The sequence below is a fragment of the Asparagus officinalis genome, unplaced genomic scaffold, assembly GCF_001876935.1.
Source record: "Asparagus officinalis unplaced genomic scaffold, Aspof.V1 AsparagusV1_Un309, whole genome shotgun sequence".
NCBI lineage: Eukaryota > Viridiplantae > Streptophyta > Magnoliopsida > Asparagales > Asparagaceae > Asparagus > Asparagus officinalis.
The window spans coordinates 5796-30278 of record NW_017972574.1 but is presented as its reverse complement, the minus strand read 5'-3'; the positions used below and the strand labels follow the sequence as shown (position 1 = coordinate 30278).

Below are 24483 nucleotides of genomic sequence, written 5' to 3'. Positions count from 1 at the left end.
ATCGTAAATTGCGTTAATAATATATATCAACCCAAAGATATAACTTTTATATCTCTGTAGTGCTAATAAGATTCTTCTCAAATTTGATCCTATTTATATGAAATTATTCGCATATAAACCAGTTTTGGATCAGAGTTGGATACAGAATACTAAATTTAACTTGCGTCTGAAACCCAGGATTGACATTTATTTTGCATTCTCTCTCCTCTCTCTCTTATTGCTGAAGATAACTATATGCAGAACAGAAACAACTTTAAGCACCAGGAACCATGAAATTAAAATAAAAGTCAAGACGAGTTGCTTTGAAACAGATAAAAGCCAATTAGCACATCGTATAATGAACTTGTAAATACCAAAATTTGAACCTCAGAAATGTTTTCAAGATTTCTTTCAGCTACAATCTGCTCCAGACAAGCTGTAAAGCATCAATTATTTATACTGCATCCACGCAAAAAAGTTTCAATACAGTACAATAATTTGACTGCAATTTTGGCTAGCAAGCCTCCTAATTAATGAATCTAAGCTACGCTGCACTAAAATCACCTAAATCATAAGTTGGTGATACCCCAGCACCTTCCTAAAGTACAAAAATGCGTGTAAAATTTTCAAATATAGCACTATGTTTATCCGGTTAATCATCTTTGTGCTTTGAAGAATGTTTGTCCATACTTGCAGAGCTCGTGCACCTACGGACGAACTTAAGAACCTCATCGATAAGTATCACAGGAAAGGCAACAGCCAACACCAAAAGCCACTCATTGAAGCTAAGCGGCACAATCCAAAACACTTGAGCAAGGAATGGTACGTAAAGAATGACAAAGTGCAAGCCAAAGGACACCGACATTGCTAACATAAGCCAGGGGTTAACCCAGGGGGGCATGCTCAAGAGACTGATATCTTCAGAGAGAGCATTGAGAGAGTTGAACATTTCGATGGCAACAAGGACTGAGAGAGAAAGAGCCATTGCCTTCACTTTGCCAGACTGGAATTAGTCGCAAGGGTTTTCATCGAAGGAGTAAGTTAGTGATCCTGCAGTGAAGGGTGAGGCCTTGAAGTCCTTCCATGTTGAGCATTGGTCCCAGTTAGAAAGCTGGGAGTAGCTGACGAGAGTGTGGTCGTCACCACTCAAGTCTATGCCTAAGAAGGAGCCGTGGGTGTACCATATGATAAAGACACCTACAGTAGCGATTCCCACGTATAATCCAATTACCTGAATGGGTGTCATTTACTTAAAACAATGGCATATAAAAGATATACATAGGTAAATAATATAGGTAAACGGGCCAGTAAATTTAATCACTATCAGCAAGACATGGTTATGGTCAGAATCTTCAACCAATCCTTCAAAAACCATCACATAAAACAGAAATGAAAATGGCAAGAAAATAGTACGTAACCTTTTTTTTTTGGTCAATGAAAGTTAATTTTATTCATCAACACTTGAAAGAATGTGAGTACATCATAGTATCCATCAATATTTCACTGGAAAACAAAACTAATTACAACTTTGTACCTCCTCAACTACTTTCAAACATGTTTCAGTGCATCATCATTCAAAATTTTAGTAAAAACAGTGATCTTTATTACTCTGAAAAGAATAGCTGGATCACGAGCTTTTCCTTGAAAAATTCTTAAATTTCTCTCCTGCCACACTAAGTAATCTGTCACTGGAAGCACCATCCTCTTAAGCTTCTTCTTAAAACCTTTGCCCCTTAGATTGTTGTTATACCAATCAAACAGATGCAACCAGTTACAGGACCTCCAGGAAAAGTTCAACCAATCCATTGCACTATTCCAGACCTGAGCTGAATATGGGCAATCGAAGAAAAGATGTTGACATGTTTCCTCAGCTTGGTGATGATCAGGACATAGAACACATTGATTTGAGGTTATAATACTCATTTTACATAACCTATCCTGAGTTAATAATCTAGACTGAGAGGCAAGCCAGAGCACAAAAGAATGTTTCGGGTAGTTAATCTCTCCCAGATAGTATTAAACCAAGGAACAGGAGGGGAAAAGCTAATCAGAGCTTTATATACAGAGGAGATGAGGAATTTACCCCCACTATGGCAGCTGTTAATGGTATTTATAAGATTGTTTGCACTTCCAAATTTGCTTTCCGCCATGTCTCTGATTTTCAAAAGTCTCCTCCATATCCATGAGTCTGATGCTTTAGGTTGAATATGCCAAATATCAGTTTGATACACATAGTTTTCATGTACCCATTTTATCCAAAGCATGTCTTTTTTCTGATGGATCATCCAAAGCTATTTTATAGCAGCTGCAAGATTCCAAAATTTAGCTGAATATAAGCCCAGTCCACCCTGTTCTTTTCCTTGACATATACTTTCCCAAGATACTAGATGAATTTTGTGATTCCATAGAAAGTCTGAGCACATTCTATCAATTTTCTCCAGCACCTTGACAGGCAAGATATAGTTACTGGTCCAAAAGATTTGGATACCCATAATAACAGATTTGATTAGTTGTAGTCTTCCTACATAAGAGAGGCATTTCTTTTTCTGCCAGTGAAGAAATTGCTCACTGATTTTACTTAGTAGAGGAGAGCAATCAAGGTAGGATAATCTCTTAGAAATGAGTGGCAATCCAAGATAATGAATTGGTAACATCCCCTCAGGAAAATTCAGCAAGGAGCAGACTTGATTTTTCAGATCACCATCAACTCCACTAAAGTATATTGAGCATTTAGCAGGATTAGCTTCTAATCCAGACACCATGCTGAACTCTTTGAGGCAATAGAACAGTTTCATGATTGAGTATCCATCAGCTTTAGCAAAGAGGAGAAGATCATCTGCAAATATCAGGTGTGTAATCCCAAGACTTTGACACTTAGGATGATTTTTGAAGAGATTATCATTTCTGAGGGCATTTAAACTTCTTGATAGATATTCCATCCCTATAACAAACAAATAAGGAGAAAGATGATCCCCTTGTCTTAGACCCCTCTTACCTTTAAAATATCCATGCAAAGATCCATTTAGAGCAATAGAGTATTTAGGAGTTGATATGCATTCCATAACCCAATTAATCATGATACTGGGAAAGTTTAACCCCTGCAACATGGCTCTGATGAAATCCCAGCTAATAGAGTCGAATGCCTTCCTCAGATCCACATTTAACATAGCTCGAGGAGAGGTATGCTTTCTGCCATAGTTTTTCATTAGTTCATGAGCTAAAAGAATATTACTAGAGATAAGTCTCCCCTTGATAAATGCACTTTGTGCATCACTAATGAGATAGCCCATGACACTTTGCACTCTCCCAGCTAGAATTTTTGAAATGACTTTATATATCAGATTGCAACAAGAGATGGGACGAAAATCTGCAGCAGTTCTTGGATTAAGAGTTTTGGGAATTAAAGTAATTGTAGTAGAATTGAAAGTACCAAGAAGCTTTCCTTTGTTGAAGAATTCCTCAACAGCTAGATATAAATCCTCATTGATAATGTCCCAAGCTGACTTGAAAAAAGCAGCATTAAAACCATCAGGACCTGGAGCTTTTGTATCAGATATAGAGAACACAGCATTTTTGATTTCCTCTCTGCTGACAGGAATACTGAGCTTTGAGCTTTGAACTGGAGTTAGAGTAGGCCCATTTGAGATAATACCCATATCAGGTTTAGAAACATTGATAGCAGTTCCCAAAATCTTTTTGTAATATTCAGTAAACTCCTCAATGATGCCCTGCATATCAGTAATTCTATTCCCATCTTCAGTATATATTGACAGTACCCTATTACGATGCCTCTTGTTTTTCATGACAGAGTGGAAGAACTGGGTGCATTTGTCACCATGTAAGCTCCAGGAAATATTAGCTTTTTGCTTGTAAAATGTATTTTCACAATTCAGCAATCTGATGTATTTTTTGATACCTTCTTTTTCCTTGGCAATCAGATTGGAGTTGAGAAGATCATCAGCCAATTGTTTCTGGATATCAGATAATTCATTTTTGGCTCTGATAACTTGCTCATTGATGCACATAAAATGCTTCTTGTTAAGCTCTTTTAGAACAGGCTTTAGTGCCTTAAGCTTAGTATGGAATTTATACATGTTATATCCTCTAATACTTTGTTCCCAAACAGTTTTGACAGCTGGAAGAAAATCATGATGCTTGATCCACATATTAAAGAATCTAAAAGGTCTTTTGCCATCAAAATTATCCTCACCAATAGTTATCAGAGCAGGGGAATGATCAGAACAACTTGGCACTAAGAACTCAACTTGACTGGATGTGTATTGATGAATCCAATCTTCATTTACCAAAATTCTGTCAAGTCTGGACCAGATTCTGTCTTGAGCATCTTGTTTATTGGACCAGGTATAGAAATTACCAATTGACTTAAGATGAACCAAGTTACTAAAATTTATGAAATTTTGAAAGTCAATGGTATCTGTATCAGAAACTGGAGAACCACCCAATTTCTCTTCATTATTCAAAATAGTATTGAAATCACCACCAACTAACCAAGAGCAATTCTGGTTGAAATTCAGTAATTCTTGCCAAAGAATATTCCTATCATCTCTTTGATTTAAAGCATACACTACTGTGATTATGCAAGAAAGCATACCATCCCTTGAGGCAACTGTGCATGTGATGTGCTGGTTGGAGGAGAATAGGACTTGAACTGATAGAATTTCATTGTCCCAGAAAATCCATATCCTTCCATTTCTTACTTCAGGAATATTTGAAATCCACTCCCAGTTCTTAGCCACTTTCTTAGCAATGTAGTGCATTTTGTTTTCTTCAACTTTGGTCTCCAGGAGAGCTAGAAAAGAGAGCTTGTATTCATTAATAAAATGCTTTACTATCAAGTGCTTAGAGGATTAGAGCTTGTATTCATTAATAAAATGCTTTACTATCAAGTGCTTAGAGGATTTGTTAAACCCTCTTATATTCCAAATTGCCAGATGCAATAAAATGCTTTACTATCAAGTGCTTAGAGGATTTGTTAAACCCTCTTATATTCCAAATTGCCAGATGCATTATTTTGAACAACTCCCTTTATCAATCCAAGAGGGATCAAAGTCTAATTGTTGTTCCAGTATAGAAAATGGGGAGTTTTGAATGCAACCCCCAACATTGGTGTCATTGATTCTTTTTCCTGATTTTGATCTAGTAACACTTGTGAAACCAGTTGAATTCACAACAGGTGAGCAGTTTGCAGTACTACTTTTTCCTGCAAATTGATGTGCATGTTTCGTGGCATTACTACTGGAAAGCCCAATGAGTATACCCCTATCTGATTTGAGAGCTCTTCCAACATCATATTGATTTAGAAATGCTGATTTATTGGTATTCTCCCCCTGTGCATGTTTTTCAGATACTTGCCCAGAATTAACCCCCTGTGCATGTTTTGCAGACATTTGCTCAGATTGATCAAAATTAATGCCACTTTGTTGAACTATGTTTTGATGAACATAACCACAAGATTGATTGCTTTGTGGGTTTTCCCCAAGTTGACCAGTGCTGTCACCTAATTCAATACTGCTTTTATGGACATCCAGCTCATAATTTGAAACCTGCACAGGAGGTCTATTAACAGGAATCCATTTCTTTTTAAATTTTTGTCTTCTACAATACTCAGCTTCATGACCAACCAAGCTACAGTAAGAACACCATTTTGGCTTAAGTTCATATACAACCTTTTGATTATAGCTTTTTCCATCTGGTCCTTGCACTTCAATAATATTAGGAAAATTCTTTTCCAGGGGAAGATCAACTTAAGGAAGTACCCTTGCATAACTCAATCTTTCTCTTGTAGCAGTGAGTTTATCTGTTGTGATTGGTTTACCAATTACACTTGTAATTTTACTCAGTCCATTTGAAGTCCACAAATTTAACTTCAGATTTGGAAACTGAACCCACATTGGGTAGTTACAAGCTTGAAATCTGTCCACATCAGTTTCAGTAGTCCAAGGCTTAAGAACCATAGGTCTGGATCCAAAGAACCAAGGACCTACTTCCAGCACATCTTGCATTTGTTTAATAGATTGAAAATCAAACAGGAAGACACCTTGTTTAATTAGATGAATTATTGGAATAGTGATGCTTCCCCAAATCTTATTCACATAAGTTTCCATTGCTTTAAACTTTACGTTTAAGTCAATAACATATCCAATCAAAGCATGCTTCCAGAGAACCTCACCTTCCTTCCACTCTTCAGTTGAAAATTTGACAGCATTGTTTTGAGAAGATTGAATAAAATTCAAAGAAAGGCCATTTCCAGATTTCCGATTATCAGCAAAAAGACTGGCAAAAGATTTCTTGATCACTACAGTGCCAATTTCATTCGTTTTATCCTCCTCTTGAGCTATTTTCTCATATTCATCAGAGATTCCATCAATATGAGAATATTTCACACAATCATCAATCATTACATCAGAATGAGCTTTTGATGGATTAAGAACAGAAATCTTAGCCGCAGAAACCAGTCCAGATTCAGATTCATATTGAACATTTGAAGGATTGAGAGCAGAATTCTTAGCTAAATCAGAATCATGAATCAAATTCATTTCAGAATCAAGATGAACACTGGAATTCTTGACAATTTCAGATACAGGAATCAAATCAGATTCAGATCCTGAGTCATCCGCCCATGAGATTGAGTGAGGAGACTTACTCAGATTTCTTGCAATCAAATTTCCAGATCTCATCGGAGGAGACTCCATCACAGGCTTAGATCTGGCAAAAACATCATAGATCTGCAATTTCTTCTTGGCTCCTTTCGAACCTAAGCTCTCCATTTCTATACCTTTTGAAAAGATTCCAGTAGAAACTGATCCTTCCCTAGCTTTAGATGATGAAGAAAATTCAAACAGAGAATCTCTCAGCTCACTATTGATGATCCCTCTACTAGATTTCTTCTTCTTCCTCATGTAGAAACAAGGCGGGGGCGCACGATAGCAAGATGAAATTCGCCTGCTAACATGCACCTACAGAATCCCGCCACTTTTTGGATCAAAGTTCTATAGTACGTAACCTCATATATAGTAATATAAACTGAAATATAGCTAATTACTCTACTTTTTATATTCCTGTCTATATGATTAGTAAGTTTGTGCCTATGGGACCAAGCGGCAAATAAACAGATGCATTATTAAAGGAAAACATTTAGATTATGTGCTCAAATTGAGAAAGAAAAGAGCATCTTTTTACCAGATAACGAAATAAGATCCATGCACTGATCAAAGAGTCGTCACTCCTGCGTGGAGGTTTCTTCATAATGTCTCTATCTGGAGGATTAAATCATAATGTCTCTATCTGGAGGATTAAATCCCAGAGCCGTAGCAGGAGGTCCATCAGTTACAAGATTAACCCACAAAAGTTGGACTGGTATCAAGGAATGCCTAACGCTGCTGTTAAAAATATGGAAGCAACTTCACCAATATTTGAAGAGATCATGTACCTGAGTTATTAAGAGGTGTTGTGCGCGGCGGAAGCTTTCTAGGGCAACACGAACAATAACTTGAACTAAACCACAAACAATATGCAAACCACAATCACAGCAAGAACACACAATTTACGTGGTTCGGCAAGTTGCCTACGTCCACGGGGCAAGGAGGGGGGAGTACTTTCTACTAGAAATCAAGAGAATACAAATAGGGTTACAAATCTCTCAGACCAAACCCTAAAACAAAGCTCTAGATCTCTCAAAGCTCTCTCACAATTTGATGCAATGATTCTCTCTTTTTGGCTGCTCAAATTCGTCCAACCCCTCTCCTAAACAAACAGGTTTAGGTATATATAGAACTTACAAAACAAACCGGGTCGAAAACCTGAAAGCCCAGCCCAAAACAGCGTCGGTCGACCGGCACGGTCGACCGCGATCAATTTCGGTCGACCGGTCCGGTCGACCGACCAGCTCCCAGCAGAAAACCCAAAACTCCAGAGAACCCCTCGGTCGACCGCACCGGTCGACCGACCACCTTCCTGACGCACAGTAAGCTTTGTGCACGAATGCGGTCGACCGGACCGGTCGACCGCCGCCTGGTTTGCCTGATTCTTCTGAGTTTTTGTAATTTCTTTAATTCTCCACCTCGGTGAATGTTTCCACCAAAAACTGAGCCGACACCAAATCATCTAATAGTTCCTCAACAAGTCCAGGAACAACACTCGAGCTGAAACGCGATCTCTCCCGCCCATCTGAATCAACTGATCAAACCGGCTGCATCTGAAAGACTGCCTACGTATCCTCTTGCCCAAGGAATCAAGCCGAACGTAGTTCATACTAATGGCCTCCAAAGGCCTCAGCACTGAAGGATGTTCAAAAGCTTCAAACAATGATCAAATTTCACTCCTGAAACAACTTTGGTCAACATATCTGCAGGGTTGTCTTTTGTGTGGACCTTCTCCAATATGACATCTCCATCATCCAAGATGTCCCGTACAAAGTGGAATCTGACGTCGATGTGCTTCGTGCACGCATGATAAACCTGGCTCTTCGCCAAATAGATAGCCGACATACTATCACAATATATCTGAATCGTCTCCTGAGCAATCCCCAAGTCCTCCAATAATCCACACAACCATAAAGCCTCCTTGATAGCTTCAGTAACTGCCATATACTCTGCCTCTGTAGTAGAGAGAGCCACTGTGGACTGAAGCGTACAACGCCAACATACAGGTGCACCTGCCAATGTAAAAGCATATCCTGAAGTAGACCGGCGTTTGTCAAGATCTCCAGCATAGTCTGAATCCACATATCCAATACAAGCATGCCCATCCTTCTCATCCTTCTGAAATACTAAACCAACATCCACGGTGCCTCGAACATATCGTAGAATCCACTTCACGGCCTCCCAGTGACCCTTTCCGGGGTCGTGCATGTATCTCGATACCATGCTCACAGCCTGTGACAAATCTGGTCTCGTACACACCATCGCATACATCTAGCTACCTACTGCACTGGCATATGGGACCTTCGCCATATAATCTCTGTCCTCAACTGAAACGGGTGACATCAACGCTGAAAGCTTGAAATGGGGAGCCAATGGTGTGCTAACTGCTTTTGTATTGCTATCAAAGCTGAATTTCTTCAACATCTTCTGCAAGTAACTCCTCTGTGTAAGCTTCAATTTCCCCTTCACCCTGTCTCGCTCGATCTCCATACCCAATATCTTATTTGCCTCTCCAAGATCCTTCATCTCAAACTCGTATGATAACTCCTCTTTCAGCTTTCGAATAGCCGAAGAATTCCTGGAAGCAATAAGCATATCATCAACATATAAAAGCAAATATATGAGCTCACCATCCTGTAGCTTGTGCATATAAACACATGGGTCATACAGGCTCCTCGTGTACCCTCGGTCAATCATAAATCCGTCGAATCTCTTATACCACTGTCTTGGTGACTGCTTCAAACCATAAAGAGACTTCTTCAGCTTACAAACTAAATTTTCCTTTCCTGCAGCTTTGAAACCCTGTGGTTGTGTCATGTAGATCTCCTCATCTAAATCATCGTGTAGAAAGGCTGTCTTCACATCCATCTGGACCAAATCTAAATCCAACTGTGCCACCAACGCCAATAAAATCCGAATCGACGAATGCTTCACAACGGGTGAAAATACCTCGTTGTAATCAATGCCCTCAAGCTGTGCATATCCCTTGGCAACTAATCTGGCTTTGAACCGAATGTCCCCAATAGAAGATCCCTCCTTCTTCGCATATACCCACTTACAACCAATAGCTTTCTTACCCTTAGGTAGATGTGCAAGTGTCCAAGTGTCGTTCTTCTGAAGAGATCGTATCTCCTCCTCCATAGCTTCCCTCCACCTGATCGAATCGGGGCTAGACTCTGCCTCCTTGAATGTGGTTGGGACCATATCATCAACGACCTCCACTGATAATGCATATGCGACCATGACATCATTATACCTAGCTGGCCGACGAATCTCTCTCCTCGGTCTATCTGCTGCAATGGTCCTCTGAACATGACCCTGTTCCTGAGTCCCATGATCCACTGTATCTTCTATCTGCCCAACTATCACCTCATCTCCTCCCAGTGTCACCTCTGTAGGAGCCTCAATGGATACAGTGTTCTCTGGAGTGGGTGGAGTCACATCATCCTCCACCTGCTGCGATATCTCTCCTGTCTGGTCTCCCTCCACCTGCTGAGGGGCTCGAGGCCTCATCATGTACGCATCGTCAAATGTGACATCTCTGCTAATAACTATCTTCTTGTCCTGTGGATCCCATAATTTGAAGCATTTGACTCCATCTCTAAATCCCACAAAGACTGCTTTCCTCGCTCTCGGATTTAATTTACCATCACTGACATGATAATAAGCTGGACACCCGAATATCCGAAGAGACTCATAGTCACTAGCCACCGAACCAAACCAACGCTCCAAAGGATTCTTCCCGTCTATCGCAGTGCACGGCAACCTGTTCACGAGATGGCTTGCATAAACTAACGCCTCGGCCCAAAAGGATCTAGGCAATCCACTCTGCATCATCATACACTGCACCTTCTCCAGCAAGGTACGGTTCAATCTCTCAGCCACCCCGTTCTGTTGCGGTGTCTCTCGAACTGTGAAGTGTCTTTTAATGCCGTGATCCCGGCAAAACTTTAGAAACGGATCACTCTTGAACTCTCCACCGTTACCTGAACGTAGAGTCTTTACCTTTCTACCTGTCTGCAGTTTCACTTTCTTCTTCCACTCCACAAAAATATCCAGGACCTGATGTTTATGCTTCATCGGGTATACCCAATTCCTCCTGGAATAATCATCAATGAAAGTGATAAAATAGTTGGCCCCACCAAGAGATGTGTTCTTGGAAGGACCCCAAACGTCCGTGTGAATATAATCCAATGTACCTTGGGTGTTATGAACAGCGGTGCCGAACTTCACTCTAGTCTTCTTCCCAAGTACACAATGCTCACACAATTCCATCTTGCAGGTCTTAGCACCTTTCAATAGCCCCTGTTTAGCCAATGACTGTAGGGACTTATCTCCTGTGTGTCCAAGTCTCATGTGCCATAAGGTGGTAGTGTCCTCCTCTGTAGTGATAGAAGCTGCCAGACCCCCTGTAACTGTCTTGCCCTTCAAGTAGTATAGGTAGTTTTCCCTGACACCTCGCATCACCACCATAGAACCCTTCGTGACCTTCACTGTAGCATCCTCTAAGATCACTCGATATCCTGCTGCCTCCAAAGTCCCAAGAGAAATGATGTTCTTCGTCAACTGCGGCACGAACCTCACTTCCTTCAATTCCCTCACTACACCATCATGCATCCTGATCCGGACTGAACCAATACCACCAATAGGGCATACGTGATCATTACCCATAAGCACGACATCCCCTCTTTCCAGCTCCTCAAAGCTAGAAAACCACTCCCTCTTAGGGCAGATGTGATATGTAGCTCCCGAATCCATCATCCACTCCGTGGAATCCGCATAGCAAACCGACGGTAAAGCAGGGCATGAATAGCCTGAAGAATCTGAATCTGAATGCTCACCAATAGCTTTTGCAACATTCACTTCTGAAGCTTGTGCAGCTTTCCCCTTATTCTTTCCGGCTTTTTCTTTCCACTTTGGGCAGTCAATCTTTCAATGTCCTTCTTCTTTACAATTCCGACATTGATTTCTACCAACACTCTTATAGGCACTCCTATTCTTTGACTTTGAGAGGTTAAACTGACGACGGTTTGGATCTCGGCCTCGAACTACTAACGCATCTCCCGATGCCTTCTCGGAGGGTTCACCATCACTCTTCCTCAACTCATAGTTCACCAAAGCTGAGGTCACCTCCTTGTAGCTAACTGTAGTTCTTCCATTGATCATAGTGAGAACGAACGTACCATAATCATTTTCGGGCAACGAACACAGAAGTAGCATCGCCTTGTCTTCATCCTCAACTATAATATCAACATTGGCCATATCTGAAAGTAGCTTAGTGAAATTGTTGACATGCTCCCTGATGGAAACCCCTCTCTTCATCTTGAACTGGTAAAATCTCTTCTTCAAGTGAAGCCGATTCTCAATGCTCTTCGTAAGATATTTCTCATTGAGTGTTTCCCACATCTTCTTCGCCGACGTCTCGTTCATAACATCATAAATAAGATACGGCATCAAGCATGACCTAATAACACCACAAGCTCCACTGTTCATCTTTCTCCAAACCTTATCCTCCAACTCAGCGGGTTTCTCTTTAATTCAAGAGTCTCCTCCAAATTCTGTGCATTCAAAGCATCCATCACCTGACACCTCCACAATCCAAAATTGATCTTGCCATCGAACTTCGGAACATCAATCCAAGCTCCACTGTTCATCTTTCTCCAAACCTTATCCTCCAACTCAGCGGGTTTCTCTTTTAACTCAAGAGTCTCCTCCAAATTCTGTGCATCCAAAGCATCCATCACCTGACACCTCCACAATCCAAAATTGATCTTGCCATCGAACTTCGGAACATCAATCTTCGTTTTATTGATGCTCAGACTCTATATCTCCTTTGTTAGAGACGAACCTGACGTGCTTGCATCTCCTATGTTGTCAATCTAGCTCTGATACCAATTGTTGTGCGCGGCGAAAGCTTTCTAGGGCAACACGAACAATAACTCGAACTAAACCACAAACAATATGCAAACCACAATCACAGCAAGAACACACAATTTACGTGGTTCGGCAAGTTGCCTACGTCCACGGGGCAAGGAGGGGGGGAGTATTTCTACTAGAAATCAAGAGAATACAAATAGGGTTACAAATCTCTCAGACCAAACCCTAAAACAAAGCTCTAGATCTCTCAAAGCTCTCTCACAATTTGATGCAATGATTTTCTCTCTTTGGCTGCTCAAATTCGTCCAACCCCTCTCCTAAACAAACAGGTTTAGGTATATATAGAACTTACAAAACGAACCGGGTCGAAAACCTGAAAGCCCAGCCCAAAACAGCGTCGGTCGACCGGCCGGTCGACCGCGATCAATTCCGGTCGACCGGCCCGGTCGACCGACCAGCTCTCAGTAGAAAACCCAAACTCCAGAGAACCGTCGGTCGACCGGGCCGGTCGACCGATCTCCTTGTGCACGAATGCGGTTGACCGGACCGGTCGACCGCCGCCTGGTTTGCCTGATTCTTCTGAGTTTCTGTAATTTCTTCAACAGGAAGACAGTGAATTACGCAACTAATATCAACTATTCCTAATGCCAACTCAGAAAGGAGTAAAACGAACACAAGTATCAACTACAAAAGTATTATGGTGTGTTCTTCATTCCACCCACAACATTACTGTTCATATAAAAACAGAAGTAATATGACCATAAAAGTGCTGATTTTGAATTAATGGCATCTTTTTATAATAGAAGTGCAAGTAACAAACAAATCAAATTTTGTAAGTCTGTACCCGACCCATTTGCAATTAGAAGATGTGATTGAAATCTCTTCGAGTGATGACGAATCATTTGGGACAAACCAATATTAAGCAAAATGCTATCAGACGATGAAGAAGAACCGTCTATAGAAGAATACTTCAATGACGAGGAGGACAAGAAATATGAAGTAAGGAAGAAAAAGAAGAAAGAGGCCTACGATTCAGACTATGGACCCAGTGAAGATGAACTTGAGAAAGCTCAGTTTTCTTTTGAGAGTGATGTCCCAAAAATGAAGGTAAAAAATTACTAATGTTGAAGCCTCTTGCTTGATCACCCATAACATAGTTAAAATTGAAGATGAAGAAGAGGCAAATAAAGTTTTTAAAGAAGTAATGACATCGCTTGGAGCTGTTTGGGAATATCGCCAGACACGAAAGAAATGAGTTAAGAAAACCTGATATAATTTCGTATCAAATAAATAAAATGATGTAGTTGAGTGTTGAAGTGAGTGAGTCTTTTTTTTTTTGGGTCTGGCCTTTGTTAGTGAGTCAAAATTTGTGAACTTTTATTAGCACATCTCGTTCCTTAATTTTCTAATAACTCAAATGATAAGGAAAGCAGCAAGAGGTAAAGATAAGGACTAGTTTATTGTCATTTACTTAGTTGCTTTTTTATTCAAAGGTTGGTTGATTTTAAATAAATTTTATCTTCACATCTCATCCCATGCCCCCAAATATATCACATAAGAACATATTTCTTTTAGTTAGTACGTGCCTTTTCTAGATGCATTTCTTAAGACCTCTCCTTCTTAAATTTTTCATATCTTTTATTACTTTGACAAATTGTGTTTCATAACGGATATTCCTTTATTAGCATTTACACAAATCTAACGTATTGCTTTTGTGAAGTAAATTCGGAATGTACATCTATAAATGCTTCACTAATAACCATCAAACCTACTTCATCTATAAGTAGCTATCTCATTTGGTGCCCAAAACCACCAAACTTTGATCCCCAAAGGAAATAAATGAACACAATGGTTTCTTCATGCCTATTCTTTTTCTTCCTCTTCTCTTCAAATCTATGTCAATTTGTTACATCCATCAACCAAAATAATACCAACGATAATCTGAAGACTTACATAATTCAAGTTGCTCCACCAAAAAAAGCTCATTTGGACCAAAATGAGCTTAGGAAATGGTATAGATCATTTTTGCCCAATAACTCCGAAGAATTTGCTCGGTCGCGAATCATCTACTATTATGATACTGCATTTACGGGGTTCGCAGTAAGGCTTACACCTGAAGAATTGAAGGAGATCGAGAAGAAGGAAGGATTCTTGGGAGCATACCCTGACAGTGTGCATCATCTAGATTCACCTAATATTGGAGAGGCATAATGAAAACAGTAGTAAGAAATATTAGTTGGCATTCAACTTTTATCTTATATGGTTCCTTGACATGCATAACGTGCAACACACGTTTTGCATACTAGTTTTCCTAAAAAGTAATTAACTAGCTCTATTATAGAACTACTCGGCATCAAATAAGAGTAATTTTTATTTCAAATTTTTTATGAATAAAACTAAAATCCCTAAAACAGCGTAACTTGAAAAGCAAAATATGAAAATTTTGGAGGAAACTTCCTGTTCGAGAAAGTTGCGGCCATTGTGGTGTTCATAGCTACTGTCGATTTGGAGAAAACTTAATAAATTCCTCGAATATATGTCCGAAATAGAGAGGAATTTTGTAGAGATTTCATATTTCTCTAGAAATTAAATTCGGATTTGTACCCGACTTTTAAGAGACTGGAGTGGAGCTGGTTCGTATATTAATTACGCTCACGTGAAATCTCAGCGTAAATTATAAAAAAAACCATATATATTTTCTTTTCTCAAAACAAACGTTGATCTGAAAAGTAATTTAAACAAAAAACCTTGTTTAAACTGGTTTTTTTTGTCTTTTTTTAATAAATGAAGAGTACCCTTTTTTATGTAGAGTTTCATTATTTTAGACGTCTTAACAAACATCTAGATATGAAATTTCTAAATCAATAATAATATGATTATATTTTACTTCACCAAAAAACTAACTTCCACCATCCATTTTCTTCCTTTTCCATTTGAAACTCTGTAAGTTCTTTTCTGATCTAGAGTTTGCTTCTCTTTAGTTCTATCTGCATGGGAGTGGGTTGTTTGAGCCGCGCATGTGATTTTTTTTTTTTGTGGGGTGTGGGGGCAAATTTGTTATTTCACACCTCATGCGCAGCTGAAACGGTCCGCTCCCATATGGATCGTTCTAAAAAGAAGTGTATTTTCATGACATGCAAGTGTCTATTTATAATATTAATTATTTTAATACCTTTCATAGATAAAGGGTTTTTTTAGCTTTTAAACAACGGAATTCCGCAAAAATTATGTCATTTTTAATAATTTACAAGTTCTTGGTTGTTATTTTTTGTGCATCTGCGTGTTTGCCATTAAGAAATGACTAATTTTAAGATATTGAGTTTGAGAATAAGATGGTTCATAAATCAGTCCGGGAGTCATCTATAATCATGGAATATATTTGGAATCGAATGAAAAATTATATAAGATGATTATAAGATCGATAATATTTTATGTATTAAAATATTGAACAATTAAAAACTGCCATGTGCACAAATAAGAGTAATAGAAATGATAATATTATGAATAACAACTAAATGTAAGAAATAGAATAGGGAACGAGTGCAATAGTTATGAGGATAGAGATTGCGCATGCTTAGTTAAAACTAGCAATTACTTATGAGGATAGAGATTGGGCATGCTTAGTTAAAACTAGCAAAATTCGATTGTGATAGTTTGACCTCGTGCAACTGAGACTAAATGCACAAATTAGAAAAGAAAATGAGATTATGGTTAACTAAGAAGGAATATTAGAGCTTGGCCCCAGAGACCTCTTTTTTTTGGATAATAGGTTGGCCCCAGAGACTAATTAGGTACATACGTTGAAAAATAATATAATAGTGATTTACCTTTATGGAAAAAGGCCAAATTTAATTAACCTAATAAAGAGTAGCTTACATCCATAGAAAGTAATAGAATTTCGTGTAAATGGTCCAAAAGTTTTGGTATAATGTTGTTGTTGTTGTGTATCTATATTACTTTGAGAAAATAAATAAAAATATTTATATATCATACTCACTTTAACTCGCAAAAAATCCTGAAATTTCAAAACTTATAACCAATACACATCAAATCTAGAAATTATAAGCAAATGGTAGAAGATTAAATTTTGCAAAAAGCAACACAAAGTTTCAAGAATTGGGAAAAAATACCCTTAAAATTTTAGAGTTGTAAGAAATATCTTGACATTTAAAAACTTACCACCAACATATGAAATATTAAAATTACAAGCACCCAACTTAAAATTTAAATTAAAAAAAACACTCCCTAAGTTTTAAAAAATGCAAAACTCACCCTTGAAAAGTTGAAAATCACAAAAATAAAAAGCTAAAATTTCAAAACTCGAACAAGAAAAGAGTAATTGTTTGATATTCTTTTATTAAGATATATAAATGTAACTAATAATTTAAGGTTTATTATTCTTTTTCAGAATATAAAATTAGTCTAAATTGATGCTAGTAAAACATAACAATAACAATAGATTAAAAATATCCAGTTATGGAATAAAAATTTAAAAAATATATGATAGATTAAAAATTAACGTTACTCTATTAATTAAAGTAATTGCATATAATTTTACCAATATGTTAAAGCAGCAAAAAAAACATAAGTACCATTAACTGATAGAAGGCTGAATCGCATAAAATTGATAAAATACTATAATATAATAGCTTAGTATTAATTAATTATAATTTATAAATATTAATCTCTGATGGTAATAATATTGACAAGGTGAAAAAATACAAAGATTTATGTATAGAGAACGATCAGAAAATTCAGAAATATCCTTCAAAAGAAGCAAACAATTTTCATTTCAAATAGAAAAGTGAAGGAAATAAACACAATTTGGAAACATTAATGGATCACTTCAATTGACATTAACAAATCTATCAAAGAAGCACCGACTGAATTCCCCTTGAAGAATATATTGAGCAACTTTTTCCAAATGAAAGAAACATTCTTCATGGAAGATAAAAGAAAAATTAGCATGTCATGACTCTCCGTAAGCCAAAAAAATTAAATGTGCTCTTTTTCTTTTTACCATACGGTGACTCTATGTTACTTTATTTATGGATATGACTACTAACGAAGGATCAATTCTTAAAGATACGATCAAAGATGTAATAGCATTATTAGATTTCAAGATCTTTTAATATGAAGGTAACACATTTCATTACTAAAATTCTTATTAAAAACCATTAAATATAATATTCACCTTAAATTCTTATTAAAGGTCTCAAATTTCTAGAGGAGGGAGATATGCATAGATATGCATATCATCGTAAATTGCGTTAATAATATATATCAACCCAAAGATATAACTTTTATATATCTGTACCGCTAATAAGATTCTTCTCAAATTTGATCCTATTTATATGAAATTATTCGCATATAAACCAGTATTAGATCATAGTTGGATACAGAATACTAAATTTAACTTGCATCTGAAACCCAGGATTGACATTTGTTTTGCATTCTCTCTCCTCTCTCTCTTATTGCTGAAGATAACTATATGCAGAACAGAAACAACTTTAAGCACCAGGAACCATGAAATTAAAATAAAAGTCAAGACGAGTTGCTTTGAAACAGATAAAAGCCAATTAGCACATCGTATAATGAACTTGTAAATACCAAAATTTGAACCTCAGAAATGTTTTCAAGATTTCTTTCAGCTACAATCTGCTCCAGACAAGCTGTAAAGCATCAATTATTTATACTGCATCCACGTAAAAAAGTTTCAATACAGTACAATAATTTGACTGCAATTTTGGCTAGCAAGCCTCCTAATTAATGAATCTAAGCTACGCTGCACTATAATCACCTAAATCATAAGTTGGTGATACCCCAGCACCTTCCTAAAGTACAAAAATGCGTGTAAAATTTTCAAATATAGCACTATGTTTATCCGGTTAATCATCTTTGCGCTTTGAAGAATGTTTGTCCATACTTGCAGAGCTCGTGCACCTACGGACGAACTTAAGAACCTCATCGATAAGTATCACAGGAAAGGCAACAGCCAACACCAAAAGCCACTCATTGAAGCTAAGCGGCACAATCCAAAACACTTGAGCAAGGAATGGTACGTAAAGAATGACAAAGTGCAAGCCAAAGGACACCGACATTGCTAACATAAGCCAGGGGTTAACCCAGGGGGGCATGCTCAAGAGACTGACATCTTCAGAGAGAGCATTGAGAGACGCCAACCGCCATTTGATATGATCGTTGAGGCTCGATTCCATCCATCCTCCAACTTATTATTTATCTATAATAAATAACAAAATACAAACACTAGACAAACAATATTAGATGTAAATTATTTGTTAAATCATCATCAAAACAAGAAGGCCAACAACCATAATAACGTTTACACCTCATACTATCGATTTTTAACGCTCACCGATCAACGTTCACAATCTCACAATGTAACTACACTAACTACCACCTCAAGTGTTGGTCTCTAGCCCGTATCTCCCTCAAGTATTAGGAATTATAACCTCTCTCTAGGTATTACCACCTACCCCACTCATCTTGGGACGACCCCGTCTCTCACCACACACTCCTCTTGGTGTACTAGTGTAATACAAAGTGAACCTTACAATTAAGCACAAATACAACAATGGTTGTTCTCTACTATGGATGAGAACTCAATGTAAGCTCACTCTTAATTGTTACAACTCCCCACAACCCAAATTATACGAAGTATGAAAATACAATAAGCTCAATGGTTGTGTGTGAACAAAGAGTATCAATAAAATAATTAAACTCAATATTGAAATCTAGTTTATGGAAATTAGAATCAAAACAATAAATAGCTAGAATTGAGTTTAAGAAAACTTCTCTATAGATAACAAGAGAGAGGGAGAAGAGTGATTGCTCAAACACCAAAGGATGATCTCCACTTGCTCTTGTGAAATTCTCTTCACAAACCGAAACTAGAAAAATGCTTAAAAGCTTTTTAAACAAACTTCAACCAAACTTTAAACCCTTGTTAAACTTTCTTATAATATTCTTTTGAGTTTTTAGAACTGAGGATATGTGGGGGTATTTATAGGAACCCCAAAGCCAAGAGAAAACAAGGCAAAAAGACCAAAAACCCAAATCTGTAAAAGGCTAAAAAAATTAGCTGTTATAGCATCAGTCGACTGATGGCTTTCACCAGTCGACTGATGAGCTGACCATTAGAGGCATTTTCTAGCTCATCAGTCGATTGATGACCTCATTAGTCAATCTGTAAAAGGCTAAAAAAATTAGCTGTTACAGCATCAATCGACCGACAGCTTTTAATAGTCGACTGATGAGCTGACCGTTAGAGGTATTTTCCAACTCATCAGTCGACTAACGACCTTATCAGTTGACTGATGACCTCATCAGTCGACTGGTCAGTCGACCAAAACAAAATAAAAACTTTTTGTTATTCTAGGTATTTTTTCCAGTCAACTGAACACAGTCATCAGTCGACTGATAACACTGTATCAGCCTGATTTAAACAGAAAATCTGATTTTAAAAATGTCTTTAAAAATAGAAAATAAATTCCAAAAATTATGAAACTTTAGGAAATGATTTTAAACATTATAATACACATGTTACAGAAACTGGTTTTCAAAAAGCATCTCCTATTTGTAAAATATCACCATTTTTCAAATATGTCCAAAAACATGAAACTAAACATACATGTTTTGACATTTGATTTAAACAAACTTTTAAAACTTTGTAAACTAATTTATAGACTTAATAAAATATGTATAAGCTGATATTGAAGTCTATAAACTAATAAAACAATGTTTTCATAAAAACACCTATATTTTGATAAAATCAACTATAAACTAATAAAACAATGTTTTCATAAAAACACCTATATTTTGATAAAATCAACAAATACGTGTGTGTGATTAATATGTTCATAAAAACACCTATATTTTGATAAAATCAACAAATACGTGTGTGTGATTAATATGAGCTTAAAGTACTAACACACAAGTATAAACCTATACTACAAACACTAAAAACTATATACCCAAGCTTGAAGGTCTTCAATATAGCTTGACTTGGTAAACTTACGGATGAAGCTTGACCTTGAATTGTGTTGCTTCACTCCACAATTCAGCCAACCTCCATTGGATATGATTGTTGAAGCGCAATTCTATCCAACCTCCAACTTATTGTTTACCTAGAATAAATACAAAACACAAATACTAGACAAACAACATTAGTTATAAATTATTTGTTAATCATCATCAAAACAAAAGGACCCAACATTATCTTTGTCTTGAATTAGATGTATTAGGTATAGTGTAAGACACGTTGCGCTTGCTCTGTGGAGATTAATATTTAGTATTTTTTTAGAGGTATAACAGTTGACACGTTTCACTTGGAGTTGGCCTAGGTCGGTCCCTAGTGAAATGATATTGTGGATTTGCTGAGTCACGAGGTGCATCAATAAGGGATGACTGAAAACTCCCTTGTATATACATCATTTGGAGTGCAGTTGTGCCTACAACTTCTTCTTCTGACGATCTTCTAAGGATATTCCGACGATCTTCTAAGGATATTCAGAAGTTCGATATTCCTTAGACTTACAAGCTAACATCACCGACGAAGTTGTAGGCAGTGTTTGACCATGATGGAAGTTGGGCTCCCTTGTATATACAACATTTGGAGTGCGGTTTGCACCTACCCCTCCACCCCTCCCTTCGCCGCGTCTTTACAGCTTTAGGAGTTTCACCGATGCAAATGAAAACAAACTTGATTATGACTATAGTTAGGTTCATGGTTATCTGCCATTGGTGGAGGGTTGAACAGACTTTGAACGTGCTCGCTCATCTGGTCAACATTAAGGTGCACCAGTGTGAGGCCCACTTCCAGTTTCAGGTGGTAGGGAGATTCAAAATTATTGCTGATCCTCCTGAATTGAACAAAGACTGGAAGAAGAAATTTGTTTAGGTCTTAGGGGACGACTCGAACTTATGTTGTTCGAATTAGCCTAAGATCGTGAGGGAGGCTATGACGACAGGGCCTCTATCGGGTGCTGAGAGGCAAGTGCTGGAGAGGATCAGAGCGTATACCAGCTTCCGTAAGATGAAAGTCCTTCTCGATAATTCTGTTTTTGCAGGTGGTAGGTATCTCTCCTGTGCCGCATATGCCCAAAGACAATGAGAGGGCGGCCAGGCTAACTCTGGGCTATGAGGAAGCTATCGAGGCGCTTGCTGCTAATCCTACGGGTGTTTCGGGTTCTTTTGGATTGTAATTGACACAGTTTACATTAAAATAAAATATAATGAAACAAAGAAAATTTTATTTTTTTTCAAGGGGTTCTTTTTCGTATGCCGGTGGAGCGTCGATCTTCTACTCCGTTGAATCGTCGACTAAGACGATGGTTCTTTTTGTTGTTGACAGGGATCAAATTGCTTAGAAGCTAGATCAGCCTTCTCTTAGTAATACTTCTCAACAAAATAGCAAATGTATGCTTCTACGCGTATATATCTCTGTGTTCGCATCTGTGTGTATATCTCTGTGTGTCTCTATAAAGTGGATGATGTTAGACCCTAGAGGGGGGTGATTAGGGTCTTATGCTAATCTAATCCCAATTAAAAGCTAACTAAAATTATGTTGATCAATATTATCTTGCAAGAAGAAATATGATATGGATATGAACAAAAAAGATGAATAAAAATATATGCTAAGCAAAACATAAACACACGATATGTTTACGAGGTTCGGTCACCACGACCTATGTCCCCGCTCCTCACCTCGAGGAGATATCCACTATCACAATCCGGTTTGGAAGCCGGAACTTCTATACACTTGGTTTACAAGATCACCGAAAACTCTCACACTACACAAACATTATGCAATCACACTTTACACACTAAGTGTAGGAACCTACCCCGTGTCCTCCTCCTCAAGTGCTCGATTACTACCTCTCCTAGGTTCGTCAATCGATGCCACTCCTATTGGATTCGACCCCGTGTCTCGCCTCACACTTCTCTCGGTGTACAAGTGTATTACAAGTGATTCTAACAAATAAAAGTTAAATACAATAATTTGTTCTCAAATAACAAGTGAGAACACAATGAAGCTCACACTCACTAAATCATACTCCACAACCCACACTATATGGTATGAAAATATTAAGCTCAACAAGTGTGTAATAACAGTGAATGAAACTCAAATAAATATAGCTAAATGAAATGAAAATGAAATAATAAGCTATATAAGAGTTTAGAAGACTGTAGGTTGTCTAAAAATCACAATAGATAGCTTATCCCCCATCAAACACCGATGATGGAAGTTATAATCTGACGACTTCTAGAAGGCTGTAATCTGAAGACTTTCACGTAGATCGCTGAATGTTACAATCTGACGAACTTCACGACAATCGATGGGAGCTCTAGTTCAACAGCATTCATAATCAACATCGGGAGTTACAATCTGACGACTCTCATATTCTCAAGGAGCCAAGACGAAGATTACAAGACAATGATCTTTGCAACGCTATGACAAAAGAGATTACTTTGTGATAATCTCTTCAAGACAAGACGCGGAGGTCCTCCCCGTGTGTCAACATCAAAACGCCAGGGTCGAACCCGCGTTACAACGTCAAAACGCCAGGGTCGAACCCGCGTTACAACATCAAAACGCCAGGGTCGAACCCGCGTTACAACATCAAAACGCTGGAGTCGGACCCGCGTTACAACATCAAAACGCTAGGGTCGAACCCGCGTTACAACGTCAAAACGCCAGGGTCGAACCCGCGTTACAACATCAAAACGCCAGGGTCGAACCCGCGTTACAACATCAAAACGCTGGAGTCGGACCCGTGTTACAACATCAAAACGCCAGGGTCGAACCCGCGTTACAACATCAAAACGCGAGGGTCGAACCCGCGTTACAACATCAAAACGCCGTGGTCGAACCCGCGTTACAACATTAAAGGTTTTTGTCTGGATTTTTCGGATCTGAGAATTGGCAGCAAGAGGGAGATCGACGTTCATCCTCAGCTAAGATCGACCACCAGAGCTTTCTTCTAGCCTTGGCTATTAACCGATCTTCGGTTCAAATCAACTCTTTCACAGAGTTATCAACTCATCAAGAGTTTCAAACTTGCCACGCAAGTTCTCCACAGCGTCAAATCGTGAGGAGAAGACATCGTTCCAGTGAATCAAGACGTGCGGATCGTCAACGGAGAGCAAACTCGACGCAAGCATTCGAGGGAGGCACTCCATCGCCACCGTGAAGAACCCAGTTTTAAACAAAAGGGAGAATCAAATTCGTTCTCCTCTCTTTTGTAAACGAGTTGTAATTGGAATCAAAGGAATACAAGTCAATTTTCTTTATTCTTTTCATTGCAATTTTTCCTACGTACAAAAGATGGCGACTCTGCTGGGGAGAAGCTTCTCTGATGAAGAAGTGGTGGCGCAATCCGATGTTCATCTCACTGGAACAATCGTCGAAACTCTCGTGGTAGAGTTTGATCAAGCCAAGTTTGAGGAGGCTATCTCCTCCGGATCTCTTAGCCCCAAGGCTATGCGCCAGATCCACAAGGTTTCCAAGGAGACTAAATCTCCAACTATTGCTGGAGTGCCAAAGGAAGTCCTCTCTTTTGGCCACAATTTGTCGAACAGCCCCTCTGCTTCAGGAGCGAGCTTAGCCTCAGCCGAACTCGCCCAGCGAGTTGAATGTCCCACATCTGTGTCAATACGATGTGTTATGGGTGGTAAAAGGCCTACGATAGAGATGGATCCAATCAACGCCGATGATGCTCCTGTAAAAGCCTTAAAACAGGCCAAGAGGAACGCTGCTCGTCGAAGAAGAAGGTCTCAGCGACGAGCACAACTCCGAAAAAGTCAATCCTCCAACCAACGCGAACTTCGCGTTCGTGAGCCTAAACGCGACTGTTCGCGGGAAAAAACCGAGCCCAAACATGAGCTTCGCGAGAACCAGACTGAACGCGGCCCTCAATGGCGCATTTTACAGCCAAAACGCGAC

At 38.5% G+C, this 24483-nt stretch overlaps 1 pseudogene; it reads right to left on the bottom strand.

Moving 5' to 3' along the window:
- Nucleotides 1–516: 516 nt before the first annotated feature.
- LOC109827582 lies at nucleotides 517–7425 on the bottom strand (annotated as a pseudogene).
- Between the last annotated feature and the right edge of the window lie 17058 nt (nucleotides 7426–24483).